The sequence below is a fragment of the Sebastes fasciatus genome, chromosome 14 (assembly GCF_043250625.1).
Source record: "Sebastes fasciatus isolate fSebFas1 chromosome 14, fSebFas1.pri, whole genome shotgun sequence".
NCBI lineage: Eukaryota > Metazoa > Chordata > Actinopteri > Perciformes > Sebastidae > Sebastes > Sebastes fasciatus.
The window spans coordinates 18,242,118-18,257,542 of NC_133808.1; the positions used below are offsets into that span (position 1 = coordinate 18,242,118).

The window sequence follows — 15,425 nt, forward strand, 5'->3', positions numbered from 1 at the left end:
TACAATTCAAGCGTAAACCTTTTTATTGCAGCAACACATTTGTTAAAATCTAAACAGGAATTCAGTATATAATGCCAATAGTATATGAACATGGAATTAAATTTAATAGATCAGGCCCACTGTCACTGATATCTGATCCAGCTATTTGAGTCAGTATCGGCCCGATATCCGATCCAGTATTAGACAGTATCGGTGCATCCCTATCGATTAGTGGTCAACTTTTGAATTAAACGCCAATTATTTTGATAATCGATTTGGTTTGAGTAAATTTTAAAGATAGAAAAGGTAAAAATTGTCTGATTCCAGCTTCTTAAAGATGAATATTTTCTGGTTTCTTTATTCTTCTATGATTGCAAACTCAATATATCTGAGTTGTTGACAAAACAAGACATTTAAGGACGTCACCTTGGGCTTTGGGAAACACTGATCGACATTTTTCACCATTTTCCGACATCTTATAGAACAAACAACTAATCGGTTAATCAAGAAAATAATCAACAGATTAATCGACAATGAAAGTAATCGTTAGTTGCAGCCCTAATGGGCATACTTTAAATCTAAGAAACCTTAAAAAAACATATTTGAATGACATACCATACCTCTTTCTGTCAATTCTGAAAACACACAGGCCACAGAAGCACAAACAAGTCAATGTTTTACTACATTTTAAGTGCAACTTTAAGGGCAATTCTACAGCATATTACAACATATTGCATCTGAAATTAATTAAGACCATGCTTGAGATAAGTAAACAGACATCTTGACTTGCCATAGTTGGAAAAGCAGAGGTGTTAATAACCTTAACGATAGCTTTGTTGTATTTAAGTGTCCAAGTAAGTAATTACAGTGCGACAGTGAGCCAGCATGCACGATACCAGGAGCCTGATTTACACCGGGGATTTTACTGTGACATGTCAAAATTTCTGTAAAAAAAGCCTGTGGATTGTTAAAACCTGGAAATGAACTCGTAATGGGCCCTTTCAAACTTTGTCATGACAGCGTCAACCACACTATTAATACAGGAGTGTGTGGTGCATGATGATTTATGAACAGTTGGGCTCATACTGCGTATAGAGAATATTCTGATGGTGTAAATTTAACTTGCGTCATTTAGTTTGTTTTGGCAGGCATCTTGTGTTTGGTGCACAGTGGAGCGGATTTGCCTTTACAGATATATAATTGATAGTAATGAACTTGCGTGTGCCCTTTGCACACACAGTCCTAAGTGAAATGGCAGTAAACATTATTCCCGTTAAAGTCCATCATTTAAATGGCTTCAGTAGCCAAGGCAGCGAGATAAATCAGATCACAGCCTTGATGCGTTATGCATGCATCCAGTAACTGCCAATGAATCAAAATACAGGTAGAAGGTCACTAAATTTGCCTCATATTTATTCAGAGCACACGTCCTTGAAAACCTCTGCAGAGAGAACAATGTTGAGGCGCTGTATACTTGTATTCTAATACCAGCTTTTAACATTTTTTGGCATTTGAATGTTAAAAATGTTGCAGGGTTTTGCTCTTCCAGGCTCCAAAGGCAAATGTAGCTCATGGTTGCTACATTATTAATTAGAGATGTATTCACTTGATTACAAACTATTTATTGTATAACTTTAAATAACTATAATCAAATAGACCTTAAATTCCATTAGCAATAAACCACATAGTACATATTTATTTTTGTGCATGAGGTCAAGAAGATCTACAGTAGTGTAGATTCACTTATCTAATATCACATTTTTCCTAGTTTACCAAGCTGTGTTAGGTGTAACCAGATTTGTGTTTTGCTGAATTGGTCACATTTGAAGTGGGGATCATATTAAACATGGCTGTAGCCTAGGGCTGCACAATTAATCAAATATTAATCGCGATACGATTTTGGCTTCCCACAATTAAATGAACATGATCGACTGTGATGTTTTAAATGCATGCTCTGTTTTGGCTTCATTTTTTGGGGAGCTGTCATGCCCATAGTTTGTATATAAGTAGTCACCGTGACGTCACCCATTGGTTTGTGCACTACCGTTTTGAAGCCTCGACATTTTTGCCGTCGCCATCTTGGTTTTTTGGTCGTAGCTCTCTTGGTTTGTGGCCGTCGTCATCTTGGTTTTTGGTCATTGCTCTCTTGGTTTGTGGCCGTCGTCATCTTGGTTTTTGGTCATTGCTCTCTTGGTTTGTGGCCGTCGTCATCTTGGTTTTTGGTCATTGCTCTCTTGGTTTGTGGCCGTCGTCATCTTGGTTTTTGGTCATTGCTCTCTTGGTTTGTGGCCGTCGTCATCTTGGTTTTTTGGTCATTGCTCTCTTGGTTTGTGACCGTCGCAATCTTGAATTTTTGCAACCAGAAGTGACATGAGAAGGTGGAGCTAAGTAGAATTGAACGCTGAATTGGACATTTGTAGGCGACCAAAAAGGTTAGGTTATAATTAACTTTGATGACGTGAAAACACACTGTGAAAGGGGTTAAAGTCTTAAGATGAAAACATGGACAACTCCCAAGCCCAACATTTTTTTGGACCAATTTTATTTTGCTTAATTTGATGCAAAGATTTGTACATTAACAGAAATGTAGCCCAAGACGGAAGAGAAAGCAGCGCTCTGTTTATTTAAATGTGAAAATGCAATACAGATATTTTGCCCCTAAAATCTATGAATAATCATGATAAATAATTGTGATCTCAATATTGATCAAAATAATCGGGATTGTAATTTTGGCCGTAATCGTGCAGCCCTACTGTAGTCCCTCTTGATCTTACAGAATATGAGAAGGTCCCTTTTTATGTTCCTTTGGGTCTTTTTAAAAGTGCCTTTTTTCTTTTGGCCTTTTTGAAAGGGCCAAAGAAAAAAAAAAATCCGGACTGCTAATAATTGTTTTCTCCCATTTTCACCCTGTCTCTCCTATTCTTACCCTTTCCACAAGTTTGCACTCATTAATCAAAGATGTTGGCCTCCTGCTGAGGGCTGAGCAGGTTCATCAATTTGGCAGCCAGCCTTGCTGTAAGGAACAATGCAGAGGCTCTTAACACACAAGCATAAATAAATCTATGGTCTTTATATGCAAGCCCTGAAGGTTAATACTGTATAATTCAATGTACCCTCTTTGTCTGCGGTGATTGATGTTTTTAAACATGTAAGGCTTGACGGGAGTCCCTTTTTGTAGGTCAGTGTTGACACTTTATGATTGGGTGAGCTTGAGGGGAGCGGCACGAGGGAGGTGGATTATTAGGAATATGTCAGGGAGATTACTCTTTTTCACTCATCTTCCTGATCTATTTTCTCTCCGCCTGGAGATGCTTTTTGTAGTGCTTTATTTGAACCAATGACGCTTCTGAGATGGAAGTCTCCCCTGCTGTGTAAATGGGGCTGATGTTTAAAATGCTTTAGTGTTTATTTGCCTCCTTTGCTGCAGGAATTGCAGGCCAGCTGAGAATGAATGAAGTGGCTCCATATTCATGCTCCATATTCAGATAGTTACAAGACCAATATGAACCCTTTTGTCCAGTTTTTGTTGTAAACCATTCGTCTCTCACACAAAGGCTGTGCCTCAGCAGCCCCCTTTTTATTGATCCTCATGCATTTAAAATCTGGTCACTGCTGCCACAAACACTTCCACTTGAGCTGCATTAGGCATGCTGCTGCAGCCCGCATTTCTGAATATTTATTTTTTTACTCATCATTGTCTGGCCTGATAGAGACAGGAGACAATACATTTCTTCCGCCTAGAAATGTTGGGATCAGCAAAGGTCAAAATCTAGGGCTTAGTGAACCTAATTCACTAAATTCTTTCCTCACCATGGAGAGACATTGTGCAGGCAGAGGGATCTTTGCATGCCATGAGATTATTGCCTCTCTGTTACAAAAATGTGCACATTCTTACTTTAAAGAAACAACATAAAGGTACAGACCTTACCATACAACTTTAAACAAACTCCTTTTATTGAAATGTTCAAAAGTGTTTTAGTTGAGTGGTTCAAAATGATTCACAGGTACAGTAGATTATCTCAAAATGATCTCCATAGCAAATAATCTCTAAAAGGTACATCACAACAACAATGTGTAGGCACACTCCAATTTTTATCTACAGTCGTTTTTAGCTACAGTCGTAACAAACAAAATGATGTTCTCCCTGACCTCGCTTGCAAGTTGAAACCCCTCAAATCATGTAACACAAGTACAAAGAAGCTGCGTTTTGGTACCCAGGTTTCCTGTTAGTTATTAATCGTGACTTAAACAGCAGGCCAGTGCCATTATCTGCCACATAGATGGACAGCTGAGTAACCTGAGGAGGCTCAATCTTGTAGTAGTTCAAAGGCTGGTTGCAACAAGCAATTATTTGAAACTAGAGAGTGACCTTTTTCCCTCTTGATATTGAATGAAACATGCAAGTGTAGAAGACAGTAATCTCTTTTACACTGGTATTCACACTACAATATGACACAGATGGAACTGTAAGGTGACCCGCGTGTAGATGACGCACAACAAGTGTTTGCTGCTACTGATGTGAGAGCATGGAGGTCATACTTGTAAGTTACAGTATGAGAGTCTTTATAGTTATGAGAGAGGAAGGGTGACAACATTTTTAAATCAGAAAATAAATGTGACAGATGAAAGTGGCCGATCCAGTTGATTTGATCCAGAGCCTTTTTACTTTTGGACTTTTTCCTGTTAAGTCTACATTTTAACAGGATCAGTTTTGTGCTGGTGTTTTGAAGATGTGTGGCTGGGTCAGTAATGTGTTAACTTGTGATGTCGAAATTAAATATCTCCTAAAATCATAACCGAATGAATGTGCTTGATAGGCGTTCTTAACAGTCTGATGTATTTTATGTACTGTAAAGGCCTCGAATAGTTATTAGAGGTTCTTCAAAAACAGCATAAAGGTGCTCAGATATTTTATAATTATTGTATTAAATATTGGATGAATTAACATTTTGAGAAAGGATATGTTGTTTTTACCATCACTAAACAAAACAAACCAACACTAAAAAAAAGCAAGCTCTGGTTAGTTAATTTGAGTTGAATTACATTAGTTTCTTACTTTTTGATAGCGGGAAGTGATTAACTATTACACAAAGTTCTTGCTCTGCAGGAATAGCCTAGCTGTAGTAACTGTGAGGAAAACATAAATGCTGCACACTGTGAGCTTTCTGCACTCAATTAACACCGTTTCGGTCGTCATACCCTCATCAGGTTGAATTTAGGACGGAAACGGTGTTAATCAAGTGAGTACAAGTTTGTTTTCTCCACAGTAATGATGTGGCCAATTTATGTTTGTCTGTCATTAGTATAAAACTTAGTTGGATTTTAATTCCTTTAAACATGAACCTTTCAAAATAAGGCCTGGTAAAAAAAAGTAAAATATTTTAATAAGCTATTTTGGGGGAAATACATTCATAGAATCATGCAGGAAGTCCATAGAGAGGATATGGAGACTAGTCAATACAATGTTAAATGAGTTAGCTCATTTAATTACAGTTCAACTCAACTCAAATTGTCATTTCTATTAGAAGTGTTTACAATTATATCTATTTATATGATATGGCAAAAGGTTTGTTACTATCTGCATTTGACAGCCTGAGCAAATAACCCCTATATTTCCATTTCATTCATGTTATTTCCCGTTAATTCCACCTTATCTGTATATCATACATGCTAAGTGATGATATAGAAGTTAAGAACTCATAGTGATTGATAGACCTCAAAATGGTTGTGGTTCTTCGGTATTTTCAGACTTGATCTAGTCCAGAGTTACTATACAGGACTATGACCTCAATCCTCCTTGTAGTGACATCTTAGAGTCAGTGATTTTGAGTGATGTATGAAGACTTGAAAGGACTTAAGGGATTCAAAGACTGAAGCTGGTTTAGGCTCCATTTCCTTTACATTCCAAACAAAATGAACCCAGATGGTAATGCATAAATAGTATACATGTGGTGGCTGGTCAGAAAATGTTTGCAGTGCCTAACATATGTGTGTTGTAAGATATTTTGACCATGAGAGCATTGAGGATGGACATTGCTTTATCTGCACACATTTTGAAACAGTAATTTCAGTCGAAGGAGACGACTTTAAAGCTTGTATTTGAGTGTTTAAAAAAAAAAAAAGGTTTCAGTTTCTATTCAAAGATATTTATTCGATACAGTTTCCTAAGGTCATTGGATTTCTGCTAAAACAAAACGTATCTCTTGTTGTACTTACTTGACCATAATCCAATTTCTGCCAAGTGTTTTTGTCATGTCCCATTGCCCTGTGGTCGTCTCTTGGAGCAGGGGTTTGATTTTCTGCTGATGTTTAGAATGGATAACTCATCTCCCTTTGGGGTCCATATTACCATTTTTATTTCATTTTCACCGAGCTTCCAGATAGGAACGATGCTGAATGAGTAAATCGATAAAATCAAGCAATAAATCTGACTGTTGCTGTCTCGCGTTTCAGGTGCAGAGCAGTGATGTCACAGAACTGAGGACAGTCTCATACAAGTAAGTGTTTTGTTACATCAGCTACCCATTGTCCATCTTTGCCGTTATGCTCTTTGAAGTGCCTCTTTTGATTTTGTAAAAGGAAAAGCCAGTTTGCTTTGTTAAATTGGAAAAAACTCTGAATGGAAAACGCAGCACTAAGCAGAGCACCTCATTTTAAAGTATTATTTAGGTATAGGATTAGAATTTTCCAATTAAGTTGAGATTTAACAACGTCCTCCTTTTATGAAATTAGTTTGTGCTGCATTACACTTTGCTCTCATTTTGTGTGTATCTAATTAATTCCTGTCTTTCTTAGAATTAGAGTGTCAAAGCTTTCAGAACATATTTAAATCTCTTGGGGGAGAAAAAGAAAACTTTTTGGACTAAGGGGTGTATTAAGATACATTACTCTGAGCCAAAGAAGCGTAATTGGTGAAGTTGGAGCTGTTGTTTGGCTTTGTTAAAAATTTATTTTGGGCTACTCCACATATATAGATGTTTCCTGGTTGCCAATAAAAATTGCCCCAAGATAGAGGTGGTGGGCATACCAAATTCACTTCCTTCGTCCTGTGCTCTACTCTAGAGCTGAAGCAATTAATGGATTAGTAGTCAACTATTTAATTAATCGCCAACTATTTTGATAATCTATTAATTAGTATGAGTAATTTTTTAAAGAAAAAAAGGTCAAAATTGTCTGATCCCAGCTTCTTAAAGATGAATATTTTCTGGTTTCTTTACTCTTCTATGATTGTAAACTCAATATAATTGAGTTGTGGACAAAACAACACATTTAAGGACTTCATCTTGAAACGCTGATCGACAAGTTTCACCATTTTCTGACATTTTATAGACCAAACAACTAATCGATCAATCGGGAAAATAATCAACAGATTAATCGACAATGAGAATAACGGTTAGTTGCAGCCCTACTCAGAAAGTGTGTCATGTTTTTTCTCCGACTGCAATACTTGCTGCCAAATTATGAGGGAGTTAATTTGCAGTCTTGCAAGGGGGCACTTTTTCTCTGTTGTACGCGCTCCATTTGTGGAGTAGGTGTTAATTGATGAGGTATTTATCATGAAACAGTTTTTGCCAAGCAGTGAATATATGAAGACAATTGCACTTTGTTCTCACACTAAATCAACACAGTTTTACAGCAGACAAATTTGAAATTGAATTAATATTGTGCTGCAAGTGAAATATCTTCCAACAAGAAATCATTTTGTTCTCTAATTGAATTGTTGGCTCATCAGATATAGTTCAGCGATCAATGCTACTGTTTCTATACGGATGTGTGCTCTCATTTACCGAGGGTTGAAACCAAAGTTTTCCCCCTTGTGTCTTCGCTGCTCTGACTCCTTTTGTGCTTCTTAGCTCTTTCAACATTAAGTAAAATCCTAAAGGTGAGTGGAACTGCTCACTTACTCTTTATGAAGCAAAGAATGTTGAAATTGTGCCATGAAATTTATGGCATGTACACGGCCACCTCCTGATCTAGAGGAAAAAGCCTCCTACTGTTTATGTGACTGACCCTGGAAAGAGACAGGTCATCTGTAGTGCTGCTGCAGACAAGCTGAGTTGAAATGGCAATGGCAAAATGAGCCTCGCCACAGGAATCCCATCATCTCTAAACCTGAGTACTCTCCCTTTCATCTGTGTGCAGTAGAAGCCCTCAAGGATTTATTACAGCAGTTATGAGTAACCTTCAGCTTACCTGCAGAGCCCAACAGTAAGTTTCAGAAGCAGATGCCAGGTTGGCAAGTTATAGCTCGTCATTAAACACATTTTTTTATTATTGAATGATAAATAATGGTTTCAAGAATGGTGAAACTATTATATATGTATACTTTAACATCATCGGATCAGTATGATTGGCTTGTTGGCTCTGTCAAGGGAGGTCAATATAAGGATGTAGTAAGCTGTGGTGTTGAAAAGTTTAGTGTCTATGTTCATATTTGAAATCAGTTTACATTGTGCATTGTGGCTTTTTGAATGTTTTTTGGTTAAATACTTGAAATAAGGTCTGTGGTTAACACAGGTTTAAGAGATTTTAATGAGAACTTGTGAATTTTGAAGCCTTTATATGTCTTAAAAAAGGTGGTTGCTAACAAGTGTCTAAATGAGACTACTTAACGTCATCACGCCGACTCGTCCGCCTTTGTTTATAGCCCAACGTTAGCTTTTTCCTACAAGCGATTGCATTCACACTTCAAAAAAGTAGTGTTAATTTGTAAAGATTATCTTGCCGAACAAAACGTGTAAGTATCATAAACTTGTGTTTTCCAGAAATGTTTAAATTTGAACAACAAAAAAGAGGCAGAAAATTCATATGCAGAGAGATCCTGACTAACTTTAATCAAGCTAAAATAAATTTAAATCAGCACTTCATTGTACATCGTGTGCCTGCAGCTGCTTTTTTCGTAAAAAGCCAGGCAGTGCTGCCATTCATTTCTATACCACTTCAACACAATGGAGATACAAAGCACACAAAGGGCATGTCTGGCTCCAGACAAAGCAGACATGTTTGTTTTCTGAGGAATTGTTAAGGGAGACAAAGTGAAGCAGGGCATGTTCCCTTACACTGTTAAAATGTCAGCTTAATTCTTATTCAGCAAACATATTAGTTTTATAAATAATTAAGTTCATTTTAAATATTTTAATGATTTTTACGATTTCAGCTTTGTTATTTTTAGTAGTTTACCGAATGTTGATATGAAATGTGTTATCCATCACTTCTAGTCACATTATTGATATTCAGATATTTGATATCACTTCAAAAAAGAGTGGTATTAGGCATAATAATGTGTCATAATAACAGGCAACCTTATATCTGTGTCGTATGATATGTAATCAACTGTTGTGCATGGCTGTCTGTCCAAAATGCTCAAACGTTGGCTACTTCTTGACCACAGATCATGCATGTGAACACCAGAAAACCCTGAAGACAAACTTCTCCCATGTGCCATATGTCCTTGAATTAGCTAACCGTATCTTGCAAATGTTAGACTAGCAGAGTAACAGGCAGGCCAAGGTTGGAAATTGGCACCAGCCACGAGCCAAATGCTGGTAAATTTTGCTAGTGGTTGCTAGATTTGCTTCACTCACCAGCCCAAAAAAAACAATGGTAATCTATTGAGTGGCTGGTAGTTTCTTGTATCCACCAGCCACAGTGGCAAGTGGACAAAAAAGTTAATTTCCAACCCTGAGGCAGGCTACATTGAACATTTTAAATTAAACTACTGATACACAGCCGTATATGCGCTGCAGGTATAGCCAGTAAAAAGATTCATTCCGCGGCACATGCGCTCCGTGAACGATCCACATCCGTTACGTTTTCAATGTAGTTTGTCGTAACTTTCTTCATCAACATCCCCCAAGCCATATAAAATGTCCTGTCAGCATTTGACATGAATGCGACTTGGCATGCTAACATTGGCTAACATTATGTAGCATTAGTACTCTGCAGATTTGTTGGGCACGTTCAACGGATAACGTTAAAACACAAGAAAAATAAACTTACCGCTTTATGGTCAACCAATGACCATGAACATGTTGGCTCTTACTCGCTGTGTCCCCAGGAGAAATGGATGGAACAGCGTCAGGCTTCAGTATACATTTTGTGGCAACATTTTTTGGGGGAAATATTGACAGTGTTCTGGAAAATGTCTACTGCGAACAGGAAGTTTGGCTGGGACATTACGATTTTTTCCAAATAAACAGCACCCATTTCGTCTCAACACGTCTCTGCCATCGTTAGAAAATTGTTAAACTTAGCTAGCACGTAGCAACACCTGGCTTCTCCTCTCTGATATCCCTCGTGTATAGCGTTAATGAAAGCAAGTTGACGGGATTGGTACCTTAGTTATGTAAAGTATGAAAACCTGGCTATCTAAATCTGTATTTCTGAGACTGTCATTGGTACACTGCAGTTTCAAGGTGGAAATGCTCAGCCATTGCCATTGACTGCTTATTTCGCTCATATGTCTTGTAGAATATAAAAAACACCATATGGACATGTTAACAAGGTCAAAAACTTGATTTAAATGAGAGGGAGGGCAGCTTTATGGACTGCTGATTGGTATGTTTTATATGCATCATCATTTAGTGTGCTCTGTATGCGTGTACGAGAGAGAGAGGTTGAGCTACCACAGTTCCCCCCTCTTTTTAAAATATTTATGTGCTTCAGTTAATAGTGTAGCTTTACAGAGAAGGCTATATTTTGTGACTTTGCCAGAAGAGCGAACAGATTGCTGTGGCTATGTAATATGATGAGGTAGTACGTGTCAGAGCCCACGATTCTTTTTGCTCTCCACATTTTTTCTGCCCAGAGGGGCACTAAAATACATGCAGCAAGGAAAAGTTAAGTGATGAAAGAACTCTGTCAATGGCAAATCAAAGACTCATGTGAATGATGCAACTATAAGATGTGTTGGCTTTATGGAAACTACATTCACACTGACTGTTCTCAGAAGTTTAATGAATACAGAGGCATATATTACTTCTAAGAATAGCAGTAATTTGCATAATGTGTTTCTGTACAGTACTAATCCAGAACCGCTGGTTATGTCACGTTGCCTCATGAGATTAATGATCTTTACATTAAATGGATACAAATCCTGCCTTGTGTCAAACTACTGGTCAGGTCAGATGACCAATTCTCAGTTTATTGAGGTGGCACATTGGTTCTTGGTTCTGCACCTACCTACATGTATGATACAACAACACAGAGATACCATGAGATCTTAAAACTCGGCAAGGCTTATCGCGTCATAAGGAAACTCTGCCGTTAATGGAAAAGGAGTGTAAACAACAGATATAGGTCGTTGCATCAGAAATATACAACTTGTGGCAAACATCTTTGCTTCTGGAAAACAAGAGTGAGACTTATGAGGATCTAGAGATATTGTCTTCGTGTTAGCCTTGTCTAGTCATTAGGGTATCTCAGAACATTCTCTCAGTCGTTTTGAATTTTTGATATGACAGTACATCACAGAAGAGGGTTGATGGCGACGGTTCACCTGTCTTATCAACTTATCTTAAATGAAGGATGAAGTCATGTCTGATTGAGTCAAGGCAGACACAGAGGAACCACAGCAATGGTGCAAAATTCAGCAGCAGCATGCAGCGGGTCACTTGTAGAAATATGTTTATTTGTAGAATAGCGCTCATCTGAAGGGCTAAATAGTAGTGTTTTCTAGATGCTTTTGTGGATTGGTTAGGGCTGCACAATTAGTCGAAATCTTATTGAAATTGCAATATGACCTTCTGCAATTTTGAAATAGCCGAAATGTGTGTCACAATACCATTTACAATGAAATATTGTCACGCTGCAGAGATGTCCTGACCTACACATAATATTCTACAGACTTAAGAAAACATCTTTGTTTGGTACAGATGCCTGCAAAAATCACACCATAATCATTTTAATACGTTTTTCAATGAAAATGAGAATAATAATGTAAAAATGATCATTCCCTCTAATATCGCAAATCATATCGCAATTGCAATATTTTTTCAAAATCGCTCAGCCCTAATTAGCTTGCAGTTGAAAAGTGTGGCGGTTTAGAGGATGTATGTTGTATGTCTAGTTGGCACCAAAATGCTGTGGTTGCCCAGTATAACTAACTAAGAGAATCACTGAACAAAATATTGAATGGATTTTTTTTATGTTGTCTCTCCACTTTGAGAAGCACCAAACTACTGTACTGTACTTACATCCTCGTATGTGCAGCAAACCAACCTATAGGTAGCACAGGCTTGTATGACTTATACTGTATACTAGCTGATGCTCAGGCACACTTTGTATTTTCTTCATGTGCTGTTTGGGTTTCTCAGGTCATCTATAGTATGCTAGTTCAAAGGGAGTTATACAATATTTAAGATAGGAACACAGTGGAGGCAGCTGTATGGATCTATGTGGAGCAACTTGTGCTCAACAGGGATAAGATAGCTCAACTGGGAGGAAGGTGCAGTAGCATAGCAAAGAGCGGTGTAAGTTCCAGGCAGCTGCGGTCACAGAGGCTCAATAAAGCTGAATGAATTATATACTGTATGCTTCTCTTCTGAGGTGAGAGGTCAGGCAGACCTGGGTTTTGGGACGACACTGGCATGGTCTACTGGGGAGCTTGTTAGAAGACTGTAGGTCTGTAGAGCGTCTCTGAGGTGTGCAGATGGCATTGAGGAAAATTTAATTTTCTTGGGTGGTCATGACCAGCTGCTTGCTGTTTTGTCCCTACTGATGGCATTAAGTCTTCATTGGACGAAAGGGATTTTTAGTCTCTTCCTGACTTCATCTGTACACAGCAACATCACAAAATAAAGATCCTGCAGTGTGTCTTGGAAAAAAGCTTCCAAAGTCATTTCTGATGGACTTGATTTTGAGGGCATTGACTTTTTGTTTTTTAGGGCCGCTCCTCTTAGTCGATTAGTCTACTGATCGGTCGTTTTGGTCTTAGACGACTAAGATTTCTTTAGTCGATTAGCCATTTTTTATGCTTTTTCATGCTGAATGACATATTCCCAATAAACTTCTGAGCACATCTCTGGTAAACAAAAGATTTAAAGTGGTGCTTTTGTGTGATTCTTTGTGGATAAAGTCAGTTTTACAGGTCTATTGTTTAAATCAACGAATCGATTCATCGACAAAACCGTATGAGTGTTAGTCGACTAAGAATTTCTTTGGTTGAGAAGAGCCCTATTCTTTAGAGTAAACCAGAAGTTCTGACACCTTGCAGCTGCTTGATCATATATCTCAAAACACTCAAATATTATCAATATGAATAAAAATGCTTACCGTTCTTGAGCAGCACAAATGCCACTTAGCTGGATGAGAGTTTTTGTTGGCAGCCTACAGGACCTTCGCAGAGAGGATCTGTGGTGTCAGCACTCAGACGGGTGTAGAGGTGACACCAAGGTGAACGCCGAGTTGTAGAATGGTTGGAAATCATTGATATTCTGACTCGGAGGCTGCAAATGGCTTGGTGGCAGATGGAGTCTTTGTCGGGGAAGAAAAATGGCAGCTTGGGAGCATCAACGCCATTTTCCCTATCAGCTCGGCTGGCGGGCGGTGACCTTCTGTCGCTCAAAGAGATTCCCCAGCACATGATCAATTATCTCACTTCCATTGTTTACTAAGCTAGTGGAAAAGGATTTAAATGTCATTTTTTTAGAGAGAGAGATTGCATGTGTAATCATGAAGCTGGTGTTTGTTGTTAGTGCATAATGAGGAAGCAAATTGTAGTTTGTGTTTTTGTACCCTTTTAAGCACCGTAGAAAATAAATCGGTGCAAGATTGATGCATACAACCAATACATGGCAGCTGTTTAGCTCCACTTTCTTCTTGTTGTTACAGAATTATTGTAATTGATTTGACTGATTTCCAACGGTTCTTTAAACAACATTGTTAATGGAAGAGATTCCGCAGGAGTGCAGATATATCGCATGGCTTCAGTTTCGGCGAGTGGTTTTCATTAACGTTGTTTAACTCAAAATAGATAATTTGCTCAGGTGAAAATGTTTATGCAAATAATATTAATTTGGTAATGGCTCTTCTCATTACACAGATAACACAGCGCACGCAGAACAAAACTGTGATATGCAGTCATTATTCTTGGCTGTAAACAAATCTAAGTCAGAATAAAATACCAAATGAACCTGGGGAAAAATGAGGGAAAATGAACTAACGATGCAAAAAGCAAATGACATTGAGACCCCACTTTAATATGTATGTATTTCAGCTTGATGGTTGATTTCATTAGCAGATCTCATTGTTATGCACTGACTGTCCTCCTGCAGTAAAATGGATATTGTATTCACTTAGCCTGAATATTCAGGAGGAATTCTTTGGATTTGAGTGGCATCCTTCAGAAAAGGTGAAGTGTTGTCTTCCTACCCCAGATTCTGATTATTCATTACATTGATATTTAATTTAATATTCATCTTCATTTATTCCACATAGTTTATTTTATTTTTATTTTTACAATCAAAATGTTACATCAAATTTTGATTTAAATAAGTCCAATTTGCGTTCATGATTCATTAACATAAAATATAAATATATATGTTAAATTTATGGGTTACTAGTAGTAATCTGTCAGTTAGGTCAATGGTATTTCTTTCACAGCGGGAGAAGAAGCTGTGGCACGTTAGCCATACATAAAGGTTGGCCGGTTACCTTCCTTTGGGCATTAGCCACTTATTTCTGAGCTCTTGTCACATTCAAATACTTAACAATGTTCCACATTTCGGTATATGTGGTGCAAATTTGATTTTGAATGATATATTCTTGTTTAAGGGTTGTGTCCTATACACTTGAGACCATTGTGATGTATGGCGCTACCCATACGAGCAAGTTGTTTTTCTATCTGTAAGGAGGATGATATTAAGCTGCCATGCCATGCACCTCTCCTTCCCTCTTTCAGGCCTGGCTGCACACTGCTTTCAGAGGGCAAAACTTGTTGAGTTTCACTAACAGGAACTGTTTCTATTATTGAGACTCTGTGTGGTGGTCTGTTTCACGCTATCCTCATGGTCATATGCTGCTCCTCGTTGGGCTTACAGGTGATAACCGACATGTATATCAATAATAGTTAGGCCTACGCCAGACTGATCTCATACTCTCCTGAAGGCAGGGCTGTAGACAATGTTAAAACTAAATTGCCGCAGGCAGATAAATTAAATGCCTTTTGGTTAGCCCTCAGGTTATCATAGTATGGTGAAATGTTTCAACAAGATATGGCAGCGAACTGATGATAATCTTGATTTAGATGTTTGGATGGATACTTCTTGCTTTGTTTTGCACAGATAATCTGACAGTTGTGACACATTGTGACCAGAATGGAGTTAAAGTAACACATATACATGGAGCTGTTGTGTCTGAAGCCTGTCGTAATTTCAGATTTTGCAAGCACTTAATTTGATTAGTGTTTCCAGACTAATTATACCCACTAGTCTTAAGTCAAATGACTG

General features: G+C 38.0%; 1 protein-coding gene across 12 annotated transcripts in view; it reads left to right on the forward strand.

Moving 5' to 3' along the window:
• Positions 1-15,425, forward strand: part of LOC141782755 (bromodomain adjacent to zinc finger domain protein 2B-like) — a 56,691-nt gene that overhangs the window by 2,169 nt on the left and 39,097 nt on the right. For all 12 annotated transcript variants that reach the window (XM_074659431.1, XM_074659441.1, XM_074659442.1 and 9 more), the window contains exon 2: positions 6,433-6,476. The gene's annotated coding sequence lies outside the window, so the exon portion shown is untranslated. The remainder of the gene's footprint in view (positions 1-6,432; positions 6,477-15,425) is intronic.